This window comes from Anas platyrhynchos, chromosome 12 (genome assembly GCF_047663525.1).
Source record: "Anas platyrhynchos isolate ZD024472 breed Pekin duck chromosome 12, IASCAAS_PekinDuck_T2T, whole genome shotgun sequence".
In the NCBI taxonomy this organism is placed as follows: Eukaryota; Metazoa; Chordata; class Aves; order Anseriformes; family Anatidae; genus Anas; species Anas platyrhynchos.
Window position 1 is genome coordinate 18,709,104 of NC_092598.1, and position 23,116 is coordinate 18,732,219.

General features: G+C 36.8%; 1 long non-coding RNA gene across 1 annotated transcript; it reads right to left on the minus strand.

Moving 5' to 3' along the window:
* Positions 1 to 1,928: 1,928 nt before the first annotated feature.
* Positions 1,929 to 22,185, minus strand: LOC119718172 (uncharacterized). The gene is made up of 3 exons (XR_005268935.2): positions 22,061 to 22,185; positions 21,414 to 21,514; positions 1,929 to 2,049 (listed from the first exon to the last, which is right to left on the minus strand). It is a non-coding gene; the product is annotated as an uncharacterized lncRNA (long non-coding RNA).
* Between the last annotated feature and the right edge of the window lie 931 nt (positions 22,186 to 23,116).

The following is a 23,116-nucleotide window of genomic DNA, read 5'->3' on the forward strand; positions in this document are numbered from 1 at the left end:
GTTTGTTTGTTTTTAAGACATATAAGAGATTACAGAAATGTCGTTACATCAATATCAGAGAGATAATCAGTGACAGTAACGTTCAGTAACTGGTAGACATGCCACTGTACGTAGGTGAATACTCAGAAGGAAGACAAATTCCTAAATGGGCTAACACAGCTTTTCTTATGTCATACAAATCTGGAACTGCACCATTGTAGGGAGATTTAAGTGGCCATAGATTGGGACTACTTATACAGCAAGACTGATTTGGAAGAAAGTAGAATGCTCTTGACTGATTGCCCTTATTGATCTCCCAAATTAATCCAATCAATGAAGAGCTGACCACAAGCATAATAAACAAATAATTCAAAATCATCACTAAAAACGCTCTAAATAGATCAGTCCATAGTGCCCACATTCACTCTAACTGAACAGCTTAATGTAAACAAGCACCAAGACTACATAATTTTCAGTTCTTATTTTGACTGGAAATATTCTTTCAGAATTAGTACACTGACAAAACACATGTTTAAAGACAAATTTAAGTTTACAGACAAATTTTGAACACTATCTTTATCCCACAAACTTGAAAGTGTTCATTGATTATTCCTATTCCTTTGAAAATATTTGATTTACTTTACATTCTAGCTATTCTTATTGTCTGAAGACACCCATATTTCCATCAGAAAATCTATTTTTAATACATGTCTTGGTTACCTGGTGGAAAGCCTTGCCAATTTATCTATGGTAACTTTTTCTGCTTTTTAATCCCCTCCTCCCCCCACCCCCTCTTTTTTTTAAACCAGATTTGATGCATGTATTAAAAAGCAACACTACTAAACTTTTTATATGCAGTCTCATCCAGACATTTTAAATAGCAGATGCACGAACCCTGTATGGGATGTTCCAGAAATTAATTGTCTTGACTTCAGATTCAATTCACAGAATTGAAGTGGAATCACAGAACTCATTTATTTCAACACATATGTTGTGATTTTGCTTCTTTAACTACAGATTTAAAGTAACAGGAGTAGCATGATATGGTCTAAAATATACAGTGACTGTCAAGTGTCATCTTGGTGACTCACTACAGCATTCTCAGACATTGTAATTTGGCTGTATTTATACAGAGCAACTAAAATTCATCTGTCTCGACTTAACAGCTGGAAAATACATGGAAGCCATGAGTAACTAATTGCGGAATGCAATTCCTCTGCCTTGAGAAACACAGTCGTTAATTCAGATAACCAGAATATGCATTCTGGAGAAAAGTCCAATCACTTTGGGAAAAAGGTATGAGTTGCATACATCATTCACCACTGGCTATATCCCCAGACAGCAAGCATATTTCACACCTCCATTTCCTTTCACCAGAGAGATCTCATCCACATTTCAAAGGCTGTTCCCACAGCCAAGTGAGGTTTTATGATGCTTTCAGGCCTTACATGCAATATAAAAGAAAATACTCCCATTACACTATTTAGGCACTTCATTTGGCTAGCCAGTTTCCCTAGAATCCTGCAGTATTCATGGAATCAGAGGATCCTCCAGAGAGGAAGGCTGAACCAAGTTCTTAGTCACCATTCAAAAGATCTCTTCTATCTTGTATGCTGGTTATAAAGCAAGCCTCTGAAAACCACTTGGCTAACTTAACAGCAGGGAGCTACCTGGCAGAAGTATTTTCCAAAACATCAACCCAAGATTTTCTGCACAAAGACCAACTACCAACTGATGGGGCAAGAATATAGACAAGGGTGGTATATGAAGATATGCTCAGACACTGTGCAAAACATGGCAGGAATACTGGACAACAGAAGAACTTCTATACTCACACAATGATAAATTTGCTTAACTATTACAAATATTACCATTGCTCAAATAAGTAAACCAGACATTTCTGATAACATGTAATTAACTAAAACATAAGATATAAATTATGTTTTTACCTGTAACTTAAATTCTTTACTACTACTTTTAATCTCACATGGTAAGAACGGAGGTAGTAGAGCAGTGATTGGTTCATTTAGTTCTCCTGTAAGATGTTGTTGACATTCAGAAGTCTTGCCACTGGACAAGGAACAAAACACACATGGGATATCTTGTGATTAGCAATGTAACAGAGCAGATGTGTACTAAATTACAAAGACCATTATGCACTGGAAGCTGATCACTAGCCTGTGAGCCTGAAGTGACTCATCTGTTGAATTATGAACAGTGCTCTGATCAGGAAGCATTGGTAATTTGTTGAATTAACTTTTATTGAGAAACTGTCAGGACTGCTATTTAAAACTGTAACTTCTGATTGCTTCTCAACTATTATTTCCTCTCCCGTCCCATCTCCTCTCAAGAGCAATGACTAATACACAAGGGTCACAAAATGTAACAAGCAACAATTAGATGATGGGAGGGGGAAAAAAAAAAAAAAAAAGACAAACCCGGGAAAACAGAAATCATTCTCCTTGGCCTAATCTTACATTTCCTTTGACATCAAGCCTTCAATTAATGTTTCAGACTCATATCTCCTGTTTCTCTCTGGGCTCCTTGTGACATGGGTGACAGCTTATTTCATTTGGTAAGCCATCATCTTTAAGTGTTTTACTTGACAAGACTGAGCTGCCCTGTCTCCTCTGGTAAATCCCCCGGGGCTAATAAATAAGTGATCATTGTTGGTGAAAATGGGTATATGAAAATAGTAGGACCACAGTTGTAGTCTTTTCTCACTAACAGCTTTTCAGCACAGTGCCAAGCACCCTTCCTGAACAGAACATTATCTAGCATGCAATACAAGAAATTGTCTCCAGACACGCTTAGACTACTGGTTGAAACAACATGAAATAGCTCTTGCAACTGGATACAAATGTATCCTAAACATCTCATCCAACATTAGTGATGAAAAACCAGTAACAGAAAAGGAGACAAGAACGCAGGAATATCTAAGAAGTTTAAAAAAAAAAAAAAAAAAGAATTAGACTGTCACCAAGAGTTACCCCACCTGCATTTAACTAGTTTCTTGGAAATATCTAATTCTGTAATGAAATGTGGAAAAATGCAGCCCACTTCTTCTCATAACATACTGAAGCAGATAAAAATAATTTAGATCCCTCCAGTAAGTAGCTGAATGAGCTCAGATGCTCATTATGGCTTTATAAACCAAAAGCATCAAAAACATTATGTGCAGATGCTTTTTTACCTTTATTTTTGTAGAACCCAAACTGCTACTTACCTATTTGAACAAAAACTCCAGTGCAGTCAAATTCTAAATCTAAAATCTAAAATCCAGCTCAAAAACAAATATACCAATATCAGGAAATACACTGATAGCAAATATATATTCCATTAAACAAAAACAAACAAACAACAACAACAAAAAACAACACTATAATCACTATAACCTTGTTGATTCCTTCCATATCTCTTCCTTTATACCATCATTCAGGCCCTAAGGATTATACAGACAGTGACAGAACACCCAAGCATCACAGACAGCAATAATAATAAAAAAGATAAAGAAGTTACTTTGTCTAAAGAGAGTAATCAATTTTGAAGCTCATTCAAATTTGTCTTTATAAATTCAACATACTTTTTTTTTTTTTTTACTTACAAGGGTTTCAAAAATGACCTAATATAGAGAGAGTGTATTACTCTTCAGTGAGATAAGCGTTACATGATAAATTGCTCCAGTGCTGACACAAGACATAAACATGCAGCATCCATCAATCCATAAATCTGAAAAGAGCTAATGTAAGAGTTGTAACTAAGAGCTTCAGAAAGTCGTTTCTTCTTCAACAGTTAATATTGCACTACATTATTTGAACATAAAAATGCCTGTCTCTGCAGATACATAACACATTGCATAACCTAGTTCTACCTGTAGGACACTGAATGACAATTTTCATTTAAGTGAACAGGAATGCTAGCAAAGGTCAGTCACCCATAACTCTGTGATAAAAAAAATAGAGGGTATTTGTGAAGAGACAATCAAAGTCACCAATATCAATAATACCAAAGAATCTTTACCTTTTCTTAAATTACCAAATCTGTTAAATATTAAGAACAAAATTTCATATTAATATTCAGTTATGTAATACTGTTATCAAATTAATACCTATGGAAAAATCATCTTTAACTTGTTCTGAAAATTCTAGGTTGGTATTAACTCTATTTACACTCAAAACAGTTAATTATTTTCCTTCCTCACCCCCAACTCCTTCTATAAGTACTTGAACAAGGTCCTCTACTGTAACCGAAAAGTAAGTAGAGATTGGAGGAGAAACAAACTGATCCTACCTTCCCTTTGTTCTAGTTCTGTTACGTTGTTTGTCCCTAAAAGGTAAGGCCTTTAAGGTATAAATATTATTATACATCTTAAAGCAGTCTTAAAAAGCCTCACAATCCCATGTCCTGGTATTAACAGACAATTTTACCTACCTTGGCATCTGCTGGGCATAAGCTATCTGGAATGTACTACAAAATTTGTCAATGCAAATGATTGATGTAAGAACTAGGGTAGAAGCTCTACACATAGAAGGACCTGTTAACTATCTCTAAGGGTAGAAGATGAGCTAACTGCAGACTAATCAGCCTAACCTCAGTCCCTAGAAGGGGTACAGAGCAAATCCTCTTAGAAGCAATTTCTAAATACATGAAAATGAACACAGTCGGGGCAGTTAGCCTGGATTTACCAAGAGTCTGAACAAATCCATAGCTTAGCACAGTGAGGTGATAGGTGCTGTGAACAAGGAAGGTAAGGGCAGTGAAAGCCATTTATCTTAACTTTAGATACTCCTTCTACACAGTTTCCTTATCACCAAATTGGTGACATAACAGGTGTATGGACAATAAGATATGGGGAAAACTGGCTAGACTGCCAGGCTGAATGTGCCAGGCATAAAGTCCAGCTGGCAACCAGTAGCAAATGGCTTCTCTCAGGGATCTGTTAATGCCTTCATTAACATCCTGGATGACTGTACAAAGTGCACTCTCTGCACATGTTCATGACCACCAGGTAGGGGGAGAAGTCAATATACTAGAGAGCAGGGCTGCTACTGAGAAGAACCTGGACAGGCTGGAGAAATGACAACAAGAACCTCATGAAGTACAGCAAAACCAAATATAATCTTTTACGCAGAATGGAATAACTCCGTGCAATAACATAGCTGGAGACTGACTGGGAAGCAGCTCTGAAGAAAAGAAAGCAGGGGGGTCCTGCTGGACACCAAGGTGAACAACAGCAAGCAACACACCCTCGCAGCAAAGAAATCCAATTTCATCCTGAACTGTATTAGTGAGAGTGTAGCCAGTGTGTCCAGGGAAGGTTTTTCTTCTTGAGGGAGAGCAGCCAATGGGAACCCAGGCTTTGAACTCTAACAAGGACTCCTAGATCTCTAACTTCAAACTGGGGTAACTCTCAAACAAATCCTAGGCCTTATAGAATAAAATTTCATTTCTACAACTCTTCTACCCCATGTCTCTATAGCCTCCTAAATTTTTTTTCTCCCCAGTTTCAAAGCCTACCAAATTTAGCGTGAAATGGCGAAGTCCAATAATCCTCAGCATTAGGAAGATCCCAAGTCTGCATCTAATGTCTGACCTGATACGAGCTGCAAATATATAAAACACAATGAAGGAATTTTATAGCAACAAAGAGTGTTAATACAGCAGAAAGTAAGGGATTGTTGCCAGAGAAACAGTGATAAGCAAGGACGGCATTGCTATAGCAACCGGGTGACATCAACAGATTTTTCCTATTCAGTGCACTGGGTGATAATGAACTGACAAAACAGCAGCTTCTCTATCTGCCTGCTCCCCGGAGGTGGGCAGAACCCCAAATTTCATTGTTTCACACTTAGAGCATGTAACCTAATTAGGAGGTTTACAGGTTTCTTGACATCACTGTGTTAGATCCTCTAATGTCCATTTCCTGTGTGGGAGTCCAAAGAGAGGCACATGCACTCCAAAATAAAAGAACAGCTCTCGCTGTCCCTTCAGAACAAAGCACTCTAAAGAGAATGAGAAGAGTCAAGGAAAAGATGGAAATACGGTCCATCACACAGCAGTGTGCCTCTCAGGGATCATCAGGCCACAGCTGATCAGGCAGCTGCACAGTGAAGTTTAAAACAGGATAAAATAGATTAGGTTTCAACTCCTGCCAAATTATCACTTACTTTTAAGTTTCTAAATTTTCCAAGGATAATGGTATCTTTCTGGACTACCTTATCACATTGTGCAGAATGCTTTGAAAACAGTTAAACTTTTTGGTGGTGTTGGTAGTTTTGTTTTTGTTTTCTAAGACCTTGAATAGTATTAGGTGCTTGATGAACTCGATAGAAATGAGGAAGTACATGGAAAACAACAGATGATAATATAAATAGAAAATAAAAGCTACCTAAGGCTTGGAGGAATAAGAAAAATATTTCAGCGTTTACAAAAACCTCTAATATTTGCATCTCAAATAATACATACAACCCCAGCAAGGGAAATTACACTAGTCTTGCCTGTATCAAAGGAATGAAGAAATTGCCCCTTGAAATTTGTTGCCAACAAACCCACAATGCAACCTGACATTTGTCCTACAAGAAGAAAGGCTGAATCTTTATTTAAAAGCCCAAACCTTCCATCTACTTGACCCTAGAATACCCCTGCTATTTAAGTACACAACAATAAGAAACACATTGATAAGCTGAAAGATTTGTTAAACGAAATGTTTAACTGAGTGGTTACAAGACTGTCTTCTGTGACTATGCCACAGCAAAATGTCTATCCAAGCTACTTTTAAAATGGGTTGCTTAGACACCAGTAGCAAAGCAGCTGCAGGACCAGTGCAATCTACGAACTGTTTCAAGATGCTGAACAAATATTCAAATAGCTCACAGTTAGTTTCTGGCTGAAATAATTAAGATGAGATAGACAAGTAAAATACACACACCCCAAAGCTGGCTAACCTGGGAAGAACTACATTACATCATGGTCACAGTGATGTATCTACCATAGCTAAGAGAGAGTCAAAGCTTAAAGAATTTATATTTTAACAGGATAACCAAAAGATAAAGTCCCATACAAGCCCAGCAATGATCTTGGTAAGCGAGGAACAAGATTAAGGCTTCCCTATTATTTAGATTGTAATAATACTTGGCATTATTTAAGCTTCTGAAATTTTTAATATGTTTGATTTATATGAGATTGTGCAAATGCAACTGAATTTACATAATTCCATGGTATTTGCAACAGCCAAGAGGGCAGATACAGGGAGGAAAAGTATCTGACAAGTTTTGATTTCTGATGTTTGATCTCACAATTCTGCCTTGCGACGAAGAAATTATCTACAGCCAGAATTGAATTTCATTCTCAACTCAAAGGTTACAGTCCTGGTGGACATGATATGAATACCTAATGATAAGTCCATCTGTTGGGATCTTGCCTTGTGGAAGAAACACTACTTTGGGGCAAAACTCTCCTTGGATCCAACTACCCTGTGACAACAGTATGTTAGCATTTCAAGCTTGTAACAGAGGTGGAATTATCTCCCATATAAAATCACAAACAAGGACAAAAGCACTTTGCAATATTAAAAATATGAACCATCAGCAGTAAGATAGTTTCAGTTTACAGATTAAGTCTGAAAGCATTCAACACTCTTGCACATTTAAGATCAGAAAATAACAAGTGGCTCTTACAAAACATGAAAAGTAGCAGTACCCCTATTTGTGCAGTTTCACTGTTTCAGATAAAATTTAGGAATACAAAGAAAGAACTTAGCACAGAAATGAAATTCAACACTAGGACTGTACATAAACCAATTATAACTACAAATTGTTTATCAGATGCTCCTCTGTAAGCATCAACAAATTATTGTATGCTCATGTATCTCTGTACAAACCCAACAGAAGTATTGAGCTGCACTCTCTTCAAGTTCTGGTAAGAATGGTTTGTATTGCTCTATACTGCAGTTCCTAAGGGTACAAGTAAGAGGACAGGTCTCTTACATCCTAACTTCAAAGTTACTACTAAGTTACTACTAAGTAACTTTTGAAATTGAAGATTACATCCTACATCTTCACAGGGTACTGGAATTACGTAATCATAAGGGTTTAGTAATCCAAGTAAGAAACTTGTTTTTATATTTGTTCCTGGTACCATGGAGTCATTTCACTGCCAAAGACCTGGGTCCTGCCAGCACACACTAGCAAGAACCAATGTAACCACTGAATTTTAGAGGCCACACTAAAACAGCCACTCAGGGGGTACAGTTTGAGCAAGACCCCATAAACACAGGTCACATTGAATACCATTTGTTCTCAAGACAATGCTTTCATATATAACGTTTGCACCATTATGCAAGTTGCTCAGAATAGACAGTAATCTCAAGAAGCACAGTAGAATTTATGGTTTTCTCTATATGCCTATGAAATCACGTAGAGCCTTTCAGTTACATCAACAGGCTTTTGGTCAGGGCCCTACAGAATTTCTTCATTTGTGAAGCAGGTGACACGTTGAGCAATTTAGAAAAGATGAAGCCTAGCATTCACCACCTGCAAACCATCTGTATCTAATTACCACAACACTAATTAGAATCATTATCAAGAGAGATTAAAGCAACAAACCCCTGACTCTTACAGTACACTTCACTCTTTTGGAAATTAAAAGACAGGCCACTTACAATGCAGTTTAAATTAATTTGTTTCAGTTACCTCTCTAGCACCAGACATTTACTGAATGAGTTATGTTTGTCTCTGTGCCACAGCCTCTTGAATTTTTCATTGAAATAATAACCTATACAGGCCATCTGAAAACAAAAGCGACAAAAAAACAAGTACCCAATGAATGATATCATAATTTCAGATACTAATGTGCACCAAAATGAAAATTCTCATTTTCTACAAGGAAAAATATCTTTGTAAGTTGCTAAATGAGATCCATTTCATGCATGATAAAATTCATTCTGTGTACATTTCATTAAAACATTGCCCTTTTTGACAGTTAAAAAGGAGTACAATCAAAAAAGTCGTTTAATTTACAGAGTAAGTACAGATGTAGCATCACTTTTATAATTTCTTCAAGAAGTTCAGATCCATACAAACATGTCCAAATGCAACCTATAAAAGCACACTTACACATTGTGAACAGACCTGCACCTAAAACCTTGTCATTGTTCTAGGAAATTTATTTTCTGCACAGGTGTTGAGTAAACACCCCACTGTTTATATCCTCCAGAACCACAGAATTTAGGTTGGAGAAGACCCTCATGGGGTCTTCTCCATGGATCTTCTCTTAGGATCATGAAGTCCAACCATCAACCTAACACTACCAAGTCTACCACTAAACCACATCCCTAAGTGCCACATCCACACTTCAAACATCTACAGTTATTATTCAGAAGACAGTACACTATTTTTCTTGCACTTACCACACACATATTGCAATATAGTTCTAATAAAAAGACAATTTTATTTTCTGATAGGAAGCTTATTTCATTTTTATTAACTTCTCTAGAAGTGGCAGTTCAGTTAATCCTTATTCACATTTTTGAGTAAGCAAGCAACCAGAACTTTTAATAAGAAAGTTTACCCAGCTGGAATGAATCAACGGTTCTAATGCACTTACTGAAAAGGTGAAACAAAACAAAAAGCACAAGAGAAAATATCCATTAATGATGCACATATTTACTAGTGCCCTACAGCCCACATTTCTCACCTTTCGCTTTCACCATGAGGAATCCCTCTAGAACACCCTACCCAGTTTTGGAAAAATACTTTTGGCCAAGAGAATGCAATATAGACAATACAGAGAAATGCATGAGTTGGTGAGAAAAGTTTTAAAATTCAGTTACAAGTAGAATTTTAAGTTGTATAAAGGTGAAAATATACAAATTTTAACTCCTGATGGCACTTTCTGATGGTGAGCTGCAGGAAAAAAAAAAAGAAAAAAAAAGTATAGTTTGCTCAAATGGGATAAATCATACACACACACACACACACACACACACACACACACAAACAAATAAATAAATCAGCCTCACAAAGTCATCCCAGACTTGAAATCTGTGAGGTTAGAGGCTGTTTGAAGAAAAAAAGCTAAAAGAGATTCCTTGAGAAACCTCAGAACAATAGACAATATATAGTAATATTAAGCAATTATTCAGCAGTTGAACAGATGAGAAGAATTCAGTTGGGCCTTTCAAATTTCTAGTGGCTTTTATCTTACTTCTAGTTTTTCAAAAAATTACAAAATATTTATTTACATTGGACTCTTGCTAAAGTAATTAGTATCTTGAGGATACTTGATTGTTTTTCTGTAAACTTGACCATATGTCAAGCATTTGTAGTAATAAAGATGAAATAAGAGAAAGATTTGTCTTGTGGCTAAAGCAGCAGACAGACTTTTTAAGATCCTGATTACTTTTTCCAAGCTTTAACAGTGCTTTATCTGTTTATGCCCAGCCAGCAACACCTGCATTTCCCATTCACCCTACCCATGAGAGTTGAAACATGACTGTTTGACAGGATGTGCTCCCTTTCTAAACATGATTCCCAGAGGATGATCCTTAACAGACAAACTGGCTCACAGCTTCTCTCTTTAGAACCACTAAAAATCCTGCAATAAGGCTACTTAAATTTGGGCAGGTGTTGTACTGAAATGGTGAGCCTTACGTAGCCTAACTGGTCCTGCTCTATATAGAATATGTTTCTGTCATGGGATCTTTTCTGACTCAGACACACGACCTCCTTGTGTAACTACAACAGTCACTGTAATCATGACTAGTCCATTTGACAGTATTGGACTTGGTTTGTAGTAAGTGATGCTGAACAGTTTTATAAGCACCATTTCTGCCATTTGACTGCTACTGATATGATACTACTGAAGTATAGTAAAATGCAGCATACAGATGGAGCTGTTACGCACCAAAACCCCAAAGAATAGAATTATGATATTGCTTATACATATAGTTTCCATAAACACATTAGTACCAGACATACACTCTGCATTTTAATGTTTACAAGTCAGAGCTGAGCAAACTTCCCCCATTAACTTTTCAGGTTACTGTTGTAGTTTAACCCTGACAGGCAACTAAGAAACACAGAGCTACTTACTCTCCCCAGGTGGGAAGGGGGAAGAATTGGAAAGGTCAAAGCAGAGGAACACACGGGTTGAAATAAAGACAGTTTACTAGATGAATCAAAAGCCACACACACAGGCAAAGCAAAGCAAAGAATTCCCATTCACAGGCACATCTTCAGCCATTTCCAGGCAAGCAGGGCTCATCATGTCTTCTCTCAGCATTAGTGTTCTTCCACTAGAGGGACAATGAGGAGATGAAAGTACCGTTTGATTCTCTCTTTCCCTCGGGGGAAGAGAAGCACACCCTGTGAAGGTCATTTTTCACCTCCTTTCATTTACCACACAATCAAAATGTGAGGCCTAATCTTACTTCTAGGTTTCTGTGACCGTATTCATAAAATAGAACTAAAGTATTTCATAGACTATCATATGAAGCTTTTGCAATTCTTGAATTCCATGCATCAGGGCCATGCACTGTGCTCAGCAGAGCACCAGCCAAAGCTCTGGCTTCATTGCAGTACAACTGAATTGAATTCGATAGGAGAAAATTTGCCTGTTGTCTTTGTCCTGTTCATTTAACTCAGGAAAAACATACAAGCTTCTGTTATGTAACTCGTTCTTAATATAGCTCCATTTCTTTCTAAGTTTACATACTTGTTAATCTATGATGCATTGAAAAGGAAGTTTTTGTCTAGTGAACTTTTCAGTCTTCTTTCTTTCTAAAAATGCATTTTTTAGACTAGATTCCTATAAATTAAATCCATATAAATTAAACTTTCTGTAACAGCAGGACTGAAACTGTCACTGAAGTGACAAGTTATATATGTTGTAGTATGATTCTGGCAGTTTAATCTTTCCTCTGCAATCAGCAGCACTCACAGCAGTAGACAGTAAAAGGAATCTGAAGAGGGAGGGAAGCAGCTATATATCCTTGCAGCAGGCAGGTAAGGAATGTGTCAGTATGGACATCAGATCTGTGTGCTTCACACTGCTTTAGGCAGCACAACAAAGCAACGACAATCTTTTACAAGAGATGGCAGGCACTAGGTAATTCTTACTCATTTGGGGTCACTGCACTTAAAACTTTTTAATAGCTCTTCCTTCCAGTTTTGGTATGAAATCTACATCTACCGACCATATTTTTCCCCTTGTGTTTTTAACTTACTTATTTTACAAGCACAAATCTGATACTACTTCACTTCCTACTGTTCTCATGATCTTCCATTTACTTCCTAAGACAGTTTTGATTTCTGCCTAATAAATCATTGTGGTACACATCTAAAAACTCTATTAAATGGCAGATACCAGTGAAATCATTCAAGCAACTCATTAATTCATACACAAAACCCCCTGAGTGTCTGCAAGAGTCCTGGTACATAACCTATACTGAGCGTGGAGATCCTAGCTTTCCCAGGTGCTGTTAGCAGAGCACAGTTCATAATAGATGCTCTTCATAGGATGTTATTGTGGATTACCAGGTTGCATTGTTCTTGTTCAGAATGAGAAGGAAAAAAAAAAAAAAAAAAAAAACAAAAAACCACTAGTGCCAGATTTATGAACCATAGCAAGAAACTAAGAGTAATATCTAGACAACTCACCTGTGAAAAGCAGCATGTTTTAATTGACTAAACTTCTTTTTTGAACACCAGAGCTGTTTATATTGTCATAAAACTTGTCCTTATAAAATCCAATATAACTTCACTTGGATACAAAAGGAGGCATTTTAAACTCGTCTTTCATGCTCATTTTCTCCAGAAAATGGTATTGTTCAAAAATCTTTCCTAATACTTGCAGCCTAACAGTCCCCAGTGGATGCTTCATAGAGCTATGTGGAATTTCTCACAAATATGATCCAACTTGAATATGATTATTTTAAGAGATAAGTACTTTCTTTCCTGTCTTTTCTCTAATTGCATTATTATTATTGTTATTTTTGGACTGGAAAAGCATAAGAAAAGCAGATTTACCTCTTTAAAAAATATATGAATTAAGGATGTTAGTTGTAGAGTGTTGCAAGGACTTTTTACTATGACTTGAAGGAATATCATCTAATAATTATATTATGTCCATGTGCTTTTTGTATTAATGACATTGCTATGGCTTCCATCATTGTCTTCCCTCAGAAGGATTTAACTCATGTATGAAATCGTCTGAAAAATGATTAGTACATCAGGATTCCATGATGAACTCGTGCAAACACAACATGTTCACCTTAGTGAAATCTCATTAGACGTTGCTTTTACTGCAGAGCCTTGGTAAGTGTCTTTGTCCCATCTTCAGTGAAAGGCCTCCATTGCTCCCAGGTCCTGCACATCAGACTGATACTGTTTCAGCTGCTACTACCACTGTTCTTCTTCACCTGGCAGGCTGACTGTACCCACAAATTTCCTTTCTACCCTTTTTTCTTTAACTGGTACCAACACTGACAACAACAGCTGCCTCCTCCCCTGCACTCCTATCTAGGCTAATGGTGAGGTTTGCTACCTTTGCAATGGACAGGCGAGTTATTACGTAGCCCAAAAACCCAGGCTACCAAAAGCCCAGGTTCTAAGCTCTATTGAGTTCAAAAGTCTTCCTCCGAGGATGCTTCATGAGCTGAATCACAAAGTGTCTATCAGCAAGCCTCCGTGGCTGGATGGATATGATGCAGAACCAGCTGTACATGTTTTAGAGATTTCCCTGGGGTGAGGTAACTTAAATGGTGAGTGGAAGAAGAGGAGAAGAAAACAAAAGGCTGCCGCACTATAAGTTTGTTTCCTTCACAATGTGTTACAGTGCAGCTGCTTTAAAGTGTGATTAAAGAAAAGTAATGAGATTTTGAAAGACAACTCAGATGAGTAAAAAACTGATAACACATGAAATACTGTTTAACTCGGGCTAAAACTCAAAATGAATCACCAGTGACATACCAAGTTAAAAGCAGTTAATCTCCAGGCTTATTGAACTTCAACAAAGCAGTTTGAGAAGTACAGAGTGCTGTGCACTGAGGGTGGTCTGCCACTCAGAGGTCATACATTAGTATCTCTAACAGGTGTACTTTTCTCAATTGTTCTGACAAATTTATTTTACTCTGGAAAACTGCTTTCCAGTAATTCTTCAATTTTATGTTCAATTTTGTGTTGTGTCAAAATATAGTCTAGTTGCCCTATACAAACCTTATCAACTCACTGGTGCCAGTCTCTCATATCCTCAAGATCAAGACCTTTTCCTTAAGATTTTTGATGTAGCATGAGGTATCAATTGGAAACATCGATCCAGATTGCATCACCAATCTGGAAACTTGAAGAATAGTCTGTGACTTGATTCCACTCTAACTCAGATTAAATGTATGTTGACATAGCCTGGAATGGCTTGCATCTTACTTTGACTATGTTATTTTCTTAAAACTTTGAGTATTGTTTCTGAAGACATGATTAGTCTACTGCTAGTTTTCACTGTTCCAGAATGCTCATCAGGTTCTCATATGCTCACTATTTCAATCTACTTGTGTTTTGTTTTTTTTTTTTTTTAAATTCCAGTTTACAAGAAATTGTCACAAGGTGGGTGGCAGATTCACCTGCCAATATCAAAAGAAACAAGATCTGGCTCTTCACATACAGGAGTTGGTCTTGGTAGCATACTGTAAACAGATGTTGCAGTGAAATAGTTAATGCAGAAAACAGCAAGGCACGGTCTGGTAGTTCAGTTTGTAATACTTCAATATTTTAGAAGAGAATTTCTTTTTTTTTTTGTTAATTCTCTAGTTCTCTGCTATATCTGGACACACAAATGCAGTGTCATCGTATTAGAGATGCATCATTTCAGACAAGTATTTTAATGAGTGAATTAAAGTAAATTAATAGAAAATGAACTCAAGACTATGGAAAAAAAAAATCTTTCAAAAAGGTGTAAGCATGAATTCTAAGTGTCCAGCTCCTCTTAGAAGGGTATAAACTGCTATTTTCATCTGTGAACCTTTTCCTTTGGCTTCAGTTAAAGAAAGACATAATTTTGCAAAACAAAGTTTACAAAGTTTAAATACAGTTTTCTTTGTTCAGATGCTGAGATTAGATTTCAAATTTTAGGTCCAATTCTATTTTTCAAACATTACAATGATATATGTCAACTTACTGAGGCTGTCAAGGGATTAAGTAAATTTTGTAAAATGGGAAGTTCTGGATTGCTCAGTACTTAGAATTCTTCCCCTACCCATGTAAGCTTTCATGCCCATTTTAATAGGACTTATACATGCATTCTGCCTTGAGCACAATGGAATTTCGCTCATATGATTATGTGAAGGAATAATTTCAGTTCACTGGAGTTCTTTATATGGTAAACTTGTAAAACAGAGAGCAACTGGCAGACACACAAGACTATTTTCATTAATACAATTGTGTTCAAGTTTTTTTGCTAAACAAAACAAACACATGCCCATTCTCCCTCCTCAATTTTTGTTTTTCTTCAAATTAATTCCATTTTATAGAGAGTGGGAGGGGAGACAAAACAAAGAAGTCAGTGTATGCAATCCTCTCTCTTTGGAAGCACATTGAAATTATCTTGCAACTGTAGAGTTTGAATTTCTAAAATACTTTCACGTTATGACTGAGGGAGGTAAGGAAGAAAGAAATTAAAAACATAATTTACATTCCTGTGAAGGAAATTCCTCTTTCATGTTACATATGAATAAGATAAAATGTTTAGCTAAAAAACAGCAATTTATAGCAGTCCCTGGAGACATCAGCTTAATGAACCAGAGGCGCCTCTGAACATATGCAGTCTATCATATCCGATGTATTTTATCCCTGTCTCTCAGAAACTTTATAGCATTTGACTTGTGCTTCTGTGCACATATGTTTTTAAATTAAGACTCAAATAGTAGTATCTATAGCTAGAAAGATTGTAAATAATTCATTTGTCCCATTTACATGCACCGAAGGAAGCTGAGGCAGACCACGGACAGAGGTCCATTTTGATAAAACACCATGCACTACTTGAGAGTTATATACAGAATGGTAATATTCCAAAGTAATACCATTCATCCTTAAAAAATATGGGTTAACTTATGTTTCTAACATAACCTGAACAGTCAGCCAGCATAGTCTGGAAAGGAATAATGTTTTCTGGTGTATTGTTTAAGTTTGACATGCAACTTTCAAGCAAGTTCTCATAAACATGAGACTATTGACATTTTAACCTTCTTTATAAGGCTACCAAGGTTGCAATTCTGAGAAGCTGTAGATTATGCAAGAAAATACAATTGGAATATCCAACAGGCCATAAATCACACCTGGAATAAGACAAATTAAGAGAGGTATGAGAAGACAACTTCAAAATTGACTCAAACCCCCTACATCATGTGCAATCACTGAATTTTACCTTTATTGGCTTTATACTGTAACGAAGATAAAATAAACAAGTTCCTTAATGCAGTGCAACCCACAATCATAGTCAAGCTTAATTTAACCTTGTTGAAAGAGCAACTTTAAAAACCAAACACTTTTTTTCCCCTGAAAAAGACTTATCTGCAATACAGCTCTACAAAAGCTCCATGGAGAATGTAGATGTATATAGAAGTTTCCTTAAAGGAAATTAGTAACTACTAATTTCTAACTAGTAACTAGTAATCATTAGGAAATTATTTTTTACTTGCTGATCTGTTAATTAAGAATTATAATTGTTTTTCTGCATATTAAATGAACGAGAAATTGTGTGTTAAATGGTCATTTATCATTGGAATTGACAGTTCTGTTAAGTACCATCTTCGTATTAAGAATTTTCCTGTAATCATGCTGGGAAAAATATTTCTTAAACACTTAAGGCTTATGTACTGCTTGTTAGTAACTGTACATATTAGAAGCAAATTATTTTATAAAAAACTTGAAAGAGTGGGTATACTTGGACATTTTTAATTGAGCATGCATTATAAGTAGGGCTTGCTTTCTTCTATTACCCTGTTTTGTATGCAGTCTGTGTTTGAAAATAGAGACTCCAGTGTGATTCAGCAGCTTTTTTTTTTTTTTCCAACTGCTTCTCTAGCCATATTAAAATGTCTAATGGGATAGAAAACAAACAGAAGAAAAGGCCTATTTCTTAAAGGAACTGCATTCTTCTGTAAGATATATTTTTGTGAAGTTAATGCCAATCATAAAATATAATGATGCTAACTCAGTATGTCAAGACATTTTATTACTCATGTTCTTGTTATTTACTAAGGCTTTGTCTAACATGGACCAGTTAGGGCTGTGAACTATTGCATGACTAGGAAGCACAAAAGGCACTTTGCACCATCCTGTTGTTCTAGTGCACTCAAGAACACCTACCTTCAAGATTCCAGTCTGAATGTATGCAGTAAATACCTAGCAAAGTAAAGAAAGCGTTGCATAAACTTTAATCACCATTATCTGTGCTGACAAGGTCTCAGGTTCTGAATATTTTCATGACCACAGATTACCTCAGCAGAGTTTAAAAGAGATACAATGGGAAAAATCAATCTGTCCCAAGATTACAGTGAAAATATAATCTGCAGCTGCCTCTTATACGTCACTTATAAGAAGCTAAAGTACTTGAATAAATATCTGTAATTTATATAGCCAAGATTTTAACTTAACTGGGTTAGAAAGGTAGCATCTTCTAGGATTCATAAGTTCCCTTTAATAATGTGTTCAAACATTATTTTTTTTAAACTCTATTTCAAAACTCATTCTAGTGAAAGCAGAAGGCAAGATAGCAACCACAGTGTCACCTTAATCTGGCATCAGAGCATCACAAAAGTTACACAAAAGTTGCATCGCTACCAACACCAAACCAAAATAGAGGCAATCTAGTTCCATCTACAATTTACTTCCCTTTTTAGGAATTACAGTAGTATTACTGCAAATAGAATTGCAATATTACCTAAAGCACATGCACGTCGGCATATATAAAAATGAACATCTCAAAGCTATTAACATTAGATAGTTAATAACCAGTTAGTTTCTGGTATTCAAATTATTGGGCTTTGCTTATGTCATATCACCTCATCTTGACCTGTCTGACAATCATTCATTTAATGCAGACTAAAGAACTATAATTAGCCACATCATCACAACCCTATTTTGGGTTGTGCAAGTGTATAGGTAAGCAGTTTTTGTCAGCACAGCTACGGTAGTCACAAATTATACTACAGATGCCATCATTGTGTTTGTAAAGGCTTGTAACGGACACATAGTCAGACCTTCCAGCTTCTCAACAATCCTTTTTTGGCAGTCACTCTGACATTAAAAGCTTCATCTTTGACGATTCAGATTTCAGCTTTACTGCCATGCATTAAATATGTTATTTTTTTTTCTCCCTGTGCAAATTCTCCAGCAATGAAGGCTGTAAATGAAAAAGTAATTGCAACAAAATGATTTTAGAAAGTCTACTTTCACAAAAACAAACAAACAAACAACCCACACTATATACTAAAAGCAATTTTATCCTTTAAGAATAATGTGCTCCAAACAGTAAAAGCAATAAGAATGCCAGTCTTTGCACATCAAATAAGCAGCTCAACGGAATTCAAGTCTACTGTTACTGACAAAAACAATTTACACTAAATCATTTTCCATTTAATTTATGCCAGCCACGAACTTTTTTGATTGCAATCAACATACATGCTACATCAATTCAACTCAGATACATTCTTTGTTTTTTGTTCAGCTTTCTAGCTGTTCTGATAGAATGCCTTCAAAGAACTTGAATAAGACAATTATAAATTGTGCTAAATGTCCTTTTCCTCAGTACTTACATCTCTGTCTAATCTATACAGCTTTTGTTACAGATAGAAGAGGAGCAGTGATCACGTTAAAGTACAGAAGTTGTATTCACAAAGGCAAGAAAATTTATAATTAAGGTTGAAGCTTTCTATTCATTCCGTTCTCCCTAGATACTACAGTTTCCAGAGCCTAAAAAATTACCCACCATCTGAAGACTCAAATTGCGTCACAAGACTCAGAGACTGAGAACAATCTCAGTCTGGATTCCTTATTCTCAGAACTGTACTTGAAACGCTATCAATAGTAGTTGCTCATGTGACACTAAGATTTGCTTTACAGTGAACCATTTTCCTATTCACAGCATCCAAAATAGCCTTCTGCACAAATAACAGCTTTAAATTCTCACTTCTAAGACAAGTTTCTAGATGCTAGCTAACACCTTTACCTCAAAAATAACTACCCAAGAAACTTGAACATACACTACCTGCAAATGCAAGTTATGATTAATGTGCAGTTTAGCTGCAGTATTATTATAAGAAGATGTTTCAAATTAACAACAATAATTCAGTAATCTGCACGTGAAGGATTATATAATTTAATATGCATCACAGAACATACGAAGAAAGTTGATTTTAAAGCATATTTTTTACATTTTTTCAGTGAGACAGCTAAAAAATTTTATTTGAACTACTGACATTAAGGGGATATTATCCATACCAACTGTCAAGGAGAAAGTCATCAATATTCACAAGTAAAATAATCAATTTCAGCACTTGAATTATTCTAAATGATAATAACAGATGGAACCTGTTTAAAAGAACTACCCTTAAGTTTTATTCAAGGGTTAAGTGTACTACTCACATAGTTTGGAGAAAAAGTCAGGTTCAAGACATCCAAAAAACAAATATGAGAGAATGACTATAATAAATTAAATGATAAAGATAACCTTCCTGAAATATCCTGAACAAAGATATTCCATTCCTTTCAAGACTGTCCAGAAATAGAAACTAGCTTCCTAAAATACATCAAAGCTGAGACTATTCTGATGAACTGATTTAGGTCTTTTTAACAACTTCTAGATAATTAATCCAAAGTGGCAGCCAAAGGAAGACAACAGCCATGAAATACCAATATCAAGAGAGAGCTGGTATGAAAATAAAGGGGGGAAATGTTTCATCTGTTAGTCTATCTGGATTTATCTTTTTTTTAAAAAAAATATTTTTATTTATTTATTTTTATTTAAACACAACATCTCATGGGTACCAGAGATCCAGTTTTTATTCTTAGTCAAGACTAACAAGCTAAACACTAGTGCAGTTCCGTAAACACAAGCTTCCTGATCAAAACTATTTTCCATCCAGGGAAACTGACAGTGAGCGGAGGTCTTTGGAAGATGACACAGTTCACAACAATTTTACCTATCCATTATTAAGCCCAGCAGATGCATCAAATGTTTTCAAAAAGTACTCTACCACACATTTGCTTTCAAAAAAAAAAAAAGTTTATGTAAGTTACATTTAACCACACTTAAACAATGTCTATATAGGAAATCAGTCTTAAATACAAAGTAAAAGCACACTTCCACTCTTTTTCTGAAGTTCAAAAGCAGTTTTACATTTTAATTATATGTTTTCCTCAAGGTGTCATTATAGAACCATTAAAAACCTCTCCATGGCTAAATTATAAGGAAGATTAATTATAGTATTGCTTTTCCAATTATTAAGTATAAATATTCCAAACTGCATTTGTACATATGACATTTTATCATGAGGAAGAAAAGTTTTTTTGAGGAAAGAGTACCAAGATATTAATGAAATAATCCATGAATAAAGGACACCTACCTTCTCTTCCATTGCATATTTCCCCAAAGAAAACCCAGTCTAAGAACAGAAACTCTTTGCTAAAAGTAATACTTAAAAATAGTTTCAAAGTGTATCCAGCAAATAACAATACATCTGTGTCACATTTTTCCCCCCTTCTACAGGCAACAACTTTCCATTCTTATTTTTAGTCACTAATGTTTTCTTCAGAACCACTTTGTTTTGCTGACAAGTGTGTCCCCTCCCCTAATGGAAAAATGTGTAATCTATTGTTCATTCAAGCCATTTTGTTTCTAACAATGACGAAGTACCTACTTTATGTCATGCTCTACTGTGTGACTAATGAGAACATAACATTTGAGCTGTACATTTGTATTCTTAGAAGCCTCAAATTAGCACAATTTTTAATATAACAATAATCTTATTAGCATAACTTCTCTGCTTTTGAATAATAATGTGCTCAAATAAATTTAAATGGTTTAAGTTATAGACTTCGTAGACCATAAAAACTATTAAAGAGATCAACCTAGTCCATTCTTGATCCAAAATTACAGCACGTTAGAGTCACCCTTACTATGGTTTGAATACTGTCCTTAATAAGCTAACCTAATGATTTCTAATTTGCTCTTTCCCATTACTTTGCAGTTTTGTGACCTCCATATTACTCTGTCACAATAATTAATTTTGTATACATGGCAGCTGACAGTAAAGAACTACATAGATATTTTTCATTTAGGGAAGTTTGTTGAAGGCACTCACAAATGGGCCATGACTGCAGGCAGCCCCCCAGCCTGTGAACCACCCTGTCTCTAGCTGTCCATCTTCTTCACTTAGCACCCACCTTCTACCTCCACAGGGACCTTCTTCCTCATCTGAGGGGTGGGCAGTATTCTCCTCAGAAGACTTGCAGGAACTCCTCATTCTCTTCTAAACCAGGAGCTCCTAAAGAAGGAGACTGAAATAAGGCCACCCTAAACCACTGTGATGTTCCTATACTTGAGGAAAAGCATGTTCCTCTCCCAAATTTTTCCTGAAGCAGCCCCTAAAAAGTCACCACAGCCCTGAAAAGGGGGAAACAGTAAACAGCTGACAAAAGGGAGTAAGGAAAACAGGACCTTTTCATACCACTTCCTCAGGACAGTAGCAGCACTACAGTGCACTACAGTGGAGGAGGAAGCACGAGGGCAGCTTCCCTCCATCACAGCCTCCCTCCCTGCCCCACTCTCTTTCTCCTCAGCTGACAGCAGCCATGAGGGCAACTCTTCACCTGAGGCAGGCATAGCATGGAGGGTTGCTATTTCCCCCTCAGTGCAACCACCCAGGTTCCATCTCAAAGAGGGGGGCTGCTAGAAGCGTCAGCACAGCTCAGCACTGGCCACAGGCACCAAGCCCTTCCAGGTATTTTCTTCGGCTTTGCTGAAGCAACATTTCTCAAAATGGAGGGTGGCCCACACGAGACCCTGCTGCGTCTCACACTTTCCCACCCACCTCAGGTGGGGCCCCATGAGAGCCACACTAATTCCCTTTAGTCTGCTCTTTCTTGTAAAGAATATCTTGCTGCTATATTTCTTCTAAAATAAACATAGTAATAGATCTGGTGGGCTTTTTATTCTCCTTGGGTTGTGGTTTGGTCTTATGTTGCTCCACAAAGCAAGCAAGAGGTCTGGAGCTTGCTTCATCCACAGCAGCTGTTTCTGCTTGCTCAACTGAAACAGGTGAAATGACTTGGAAAGAGTAGCATTAAAGAAATACGTTAGAGGATCTGTATATAAAAGTGCGGATCTTTTGTTTGTCTGATGTCAGCCAGGCAGATGACCACAGAAGTAACCAATTATGTATGTAAAGGGCCGTTTATATTTTGACTGAATAGGATATATATGCAAATGAAGTTTTTTGAACTTTGGGGACAGCTAGTAATGGAAAAGTCTAAAACTGAAAACTGATGTAGCAGAAAAATGGACTTGAGCTTCCTGAATAAATCTGAACAAGTTTTACCAGGGCTGCTACAGGCTGCTTCCCTGCAGGCTGCTTGTGCTGTGATCCCCATCTGGGCACAGGACAACAGCACCAGCTGCACTTTCCACCCACCTGAGGCCCTGCCTTGCCTCTGCTGACATGCAGGTGTAGGAGGCCATGGCCTGTTCTCCCACGTGACTGGTGACAGGACGAGGGGGAATGGGCTTAAGTTGCGCCAGGGGAGTTTTAGGTTGGATCTTAGGAAGAATTTCTTTACTGAAAGGGTTGTTAGACATTGGAACAGGCTGCCCAGGGAAGTGGTGGAGTCACCATCCCTGGAGGTCTTTAAAAGACGTTTAGATGTAGAGCTTAGGGATATGGTTTAGTGGGGACTGTTAGCGTTAGGTCAGAGGTTGGACTCGATGATCTTGAGGTCTCTTCCAACCTAGAAATTCTGTGATTCTGTGACTAGTCTCCTTCCTATTCTCCTGCAGTTTGCAGCACTAAGCCCATCTGCAAAGTTATTTTCTAGTTTCTCAGGCATTCAGACCCTACCAATCTCCTGCTACCCACCCACATGGGCAGCCC